Below are 4,678 nucleotides of genomic sequence, written 5' to 3'. Positions count from 1 at the left end.
CACAACACGGGGCTGTCTCCTCCGTAGGTAGAATACACGAGTCAGAAACTAAGAGACAAAATTAGGAATTGCCCTGTTCACCATCATTCCTAGCGACCCACTTGTGGAATTTGTGTTTCCCATCCCATAACTCTGAGCCTTACAGGTTTAGAGAGAAAATGCTTCCATCAGGAAGCAAGGTTCCCATTACACTTTTAGCTATGGCTGTCAGGGGGCCAGTTTTGATTCCTTGTGCTGAGAGAACAGTAGAGAAGTAAAGGAGTCACTATCCTGGCAGGTAATTGGCTCAGGTATAAGGAGGCTTATAAGGAGCTAGTATTACTCAATGGGGACAGGAAGAAAATATTCAGCATCCAATTCTGGTAATAAATAGAAGCCAAGCTTTCTGCCCCTGGATGCCACCGAGTAAGCATCGTTAAAGTCTCCCCTCCCACTGCCATCATGTCTAAGTCAGAGTCTCCCAAAGAGCCTGAGCAGCTACAGAAGCTCTTCATTGGAGGTTTGAGCTTCAAAACAACCGATGAGAGTCTGATGAGTTATTTTGAGCAATGGGGGACACTTACAGACTGTGTGGTAATGAGAGACCCCAACACCAAGTGCCCCAGAGGCTTTGGGTTGTCCATGTACGCCACCGTGGAGGAGGTGGATGCAGCCATGAACACAAGGCCACACAAGGTGGATGAAGAGTCGTGGAACCAAAGAGGGCTGTCTCCTGAGAAGATTCTCAAAGACCTGGTGCCCACTTAACTGTGAAAAAGATTTTTGTTGGTGGCTTTAAAGAAGACACTGAAGATAATCATCTAAGAGATTATTTTGAACAGTATAGGAAAATTGAAGTGATTGAGGTCACGACTGACCGAGGCAGTGGCAAAAAGAGAGGTTTTGCTTTTGTGACCTTTGACAACCATGACTCCATAGACAAGATTGTCATTCAAAAATACCATACTGTGAATGGCCACAACTGTGAAGTAAGGAAAGCCCTATGGAAGCAAGAGATGGCTAGTGCTTCGTCCAGCCAAAGAGGCCGAAGTGGTTCTGGAAACTTTGGTGGTGGTCGTGGAGGTGGTTTTGGTGGGAATGACAACTTTGGTCATGGAGGGATCTTCAGTGGTCGAGGTGGCTTTGGTGGCAGTCAAGGTGGTGGTGGATACGGTGGCAGTAGGGATGGCTATAACGGATTTGGTAATGATGGAAGCAACTTTGGAGGTGGTGGAAGCTATGACGATTTTGGCAATTACAACAATCAATCCTGACATTTTGGACCCATGAAAGGAGGAAATTTTGGAGGCAGAAGCTCTGGTCCCTGTGGTGGTGGAGGCCAATACTTTGCCAAACCACGAAACCAAGGTGGCTATGGCAATTCCAGCAGCAGCAGCAGCTATGGCAGTGGCAGAAGGTTTTAATTACTGCCAGGAAACAAGGCTTAGCAGGAGAGGAGAGCCAGAGAAGTGACAGGGAAGCTACAGGTTATAATAGATTTGTGAACTCAGCCAAGCAGAGTGGTGGCAGGGCCTAGCTGCTACAAGGAAGACAAGTTATAGACAATACTCATGTGTATGGGCAGAAAACTCAAGGACTATATTTGTGACTAATTGTATAACAAATTATTTTCATTTCTGTTCTGTGGAAAGTGTAAAGCATTCCAACAAAGGGTTTTAATGTAGATTTTTTTTTTGCACCCATGCTGTTGATTGCTAAATGTAATAGTCTAATCATGACACTGAAAATAAATAAATAAATAAATAAATAAATAAATAAATAAATAAATAAATGCCAAGCAGTCATGACTATGAGTCTCAGACCCCTCATGGGGTTTAGTCACCAAATCAGGCAAACTACCTAGACCAACAGAGTGGCCAGTTTTGGAGAGGGGAGTCTGGAATGATCATCCAAGGAGATAATGAGTATCAGTTGCAACCTCTATATGAGCTACATCAGTGAGGCTGTTGTTCCTATTTCCTTTCTCCTGTAAGTTTCCCCAAATAAAAGGACCAACCCGAATTCTGGAGGAGCTGTTTCCAGAACTTACTGCACAAACCAAGTGGTGCAGAATAGGCTGTCATGGATGGTGCAATGCTCCCCCAGATGCCTCCTTAGATTTGAAACACTCCATCTTCCAATTGCTGTGGATGGTCTAAGAGAATTGGAGACCCCAGCTGCATCCTTCTCCAAGAATTGCTCTCAACTGAAGAAAGCTGCCCAACTCAGGATCATGCTCCTGCTCACGAGGGGCATGAACACCAACCACCTTGTCTCAAGGTGAGACAACTTTGCGGGACCATCCCAGCTTCAGTGATTCCCTCTGTGATAGCATGAGGCCTTTGTGGTGACTACAAAATGGTTCAGCTTCTCCCTCTGCCCATGTCTATGTCTTAGCTCCCTAAAGGAGTTGATCCCAAGGACCTCACCCAGTAAACTTCCCACACTCAAGTCCTTGTTTCAGGATTTACTTCCTGAGGTCCTGATTTGAAGCAAGGTCTATATACTATATTCATTCATGAATCCGTTTCAGTCTTACACATTTTTCAAAATTATACCTTTGGCCTAAAGTCCACATAAATCAATACATCCTAACATTAGGATCTGGGGAAGCATGAGGCAAAATAAAAAACGTTTATGTGTTCAGGTAAATCTGGGAAATGCTTAGCTAACCAAAATAAATTTCTTTACAACGGAATTTCTCAGTGCTTTAAATATTCTGCTTGGAGAGTGTGTGTCCAAGAGGAGGTGATCATCATACACAAATTCTTCCCAAAGTGTTTTGACCATGAATTTAAATTTTTTAATTTATTACTTATTTTTGCTGTGTGTCTATGAACATTTCCTAGACGTTGTTTTTACAGGGCCAGGTTTGGGAAATACTAGCTTGCATTTATAGATACTTAATTAGTAATCATTCTGTTTGGCACCTTTAAAAGTTAAGATGGCATTGGGGATGCTTTTGACAAGTCATTTACCAAAAGCATCATGAGGCTCAGAGCTAATGTCTGCATTTGCTCTCAATTAATTGCTCAGTAACAGAGTTACTAAAAATCAATTCACTGAACTACAAACTGTCTCAAAGTTGGAGTTGTTATTTGGGAAGTTAGCCCCACCATGACTTTAGTTGTTAGGGTTTGTAAAAATGTTCTCTGAAAATAATTGTACCGAACCGGTTGAGGGGATTCATTCACGAAGGCCTTCAATGACTGCCTGGCCAACTGGTTCTCTTTAGCAAAAAAGAACTGGCATGGGCTCCTGTGCGCATCAGTTGCTGTGGTTCCTGCCAAGTGAATTGAGTGGCACAGTCCTGATGATTTCGCCCCATATGATGGGCCCATGGGCTGACTGATAAGGAAGGCTAAATGCTGTGGAGAGGGTTGGTATGAATCACTTCTCAGTAGAGGCCTTCATTTGGATGGTGGCCATCTGACTCAGTCAAATTATCTATTTTAGGAAGTTTCAATGCCAGGGCAGATCTCTCAAGTGAAGGTTGTAGCCCAAACAACCCTGGGCTTTTGTTCTGCTTCTGTATTGGGGGGGGGTGGTGGCACTTCTCACTCTCGGGAGCATCTGAACCCCAATGCTGGGGCTGCCAGGGAGATGATCCCCTGTTGTTCCACCAGTCCCTGTACCAATAGGAATCTTTGCAAAAACATAAAAGCCTACTGGATACAGAAACTAGTATTGAGAGTGGAGTTGCAAGATGCCTCAGCATTGGCATGGACTGGATTAAAATGTCACTGCGTGGAGGAAAATAAGAATACCCACATTTTGCAGAGGAAGGCTGGCAGGTCTGTGGCTGATAGCAACGAAGCAGTCAATTAAGCTCTCATATTTTGGTCTCAGGATTCAAGTGAAGTGCCCACCAAAGATGAGGCTCTGAGACAATGACAGAAGCCATTTCACAGACTAGGGAAAAGTTTGTAGGCAAGGACAGGTAGGTTGTTTCTAATGATTTGGAATAATCTCTGTTGGGAAAGGAATTGACTCGCCCCACACTGCACTACTCTAGGCAGAAAAACAAGCTGACCCCATTCATGAAGTATTGTTTCCTTGTGATTTGTCTTCTTGTAGACAGCTGCAAAAGAATGAGATCAGAAACTGACTAGATTCAGAATTTGAGAAGCTGAATTCCTAGACATAAGTGTCTTAGTCAGTGTTATGGTCCACACTGGCAAAAATAGGAATTGTGAAAACTAGAGTGATATCTGAGAAGTCTTGGGTGACCGAAGAATTAGATTATTTCCAACATTGCAGGAGTTACTTCATCCTATGAAGTGATACTCATCACTATCACTCCCATTTCCACTAGATGTAATAATCTGCCCTAATACGAGGTGTAACTTGTGTGACTATAAAGTAGGTCCAGGTTCATCTTCAATGCTGTGTAGATTCAACCTTAGGAGAGAAAGATTAATTTGAAATTCACTGCAGGCCTGGAGAGAGAGAGAGAGAACGCACTAGATTTTAGGGAGGGGATCATGTGGAGCTGGGCATTAAGATCAAGGTAGAATGAGTAGATATTGAGCTGATTTTAAATGTCTAACACTGACAGCAAATGTTGACTTTAATGCTTGTTTGTCTGGCCAGAGTTTTGTGTATGTGGTTCATATCTATTAATATTTCCCATATTAGAAATTATTATAAACATGGTTTCAACCTGTGGACTCCAGTACAGGTTTCAGGGAACCCAAGG

The 4,678-nt window shown here is 43.1% G+C and overlaps 1 pseudogene; it reads left to right on the top strand.

The window, feature by feature from the left end:
- Positions 1-441: 441 nt before the first annotated feature.
- LOC140622421 (heterogeneous nuclear ribonucleoprotein A1-like) lies at positions 442-1,529 on the top strand (annotated as a pseudogene).
- Positions 1,530-4,678: the final 3,149 nt, after the last annotated feature.

Source organism: Canis lupus, chromosome 31 (genome assembly GCF_048164855.1).
Source record: "Canis lupus baileyi chromosome 31, mCanLup2.hap1, whole genome shotgun sequence".
NCBI classification, from domain to species: domain Eukaryota; kingdom Metazoa; phylum Chordata; class Mammalia; order Carnivora; family Canidae; genus Canis; species Canis lupus.
The sequence above is the reverse complement of the archived record's forward strand: the minus strand, read 5'-3'. Positions and strand labels throughout refer to the sequence as shown.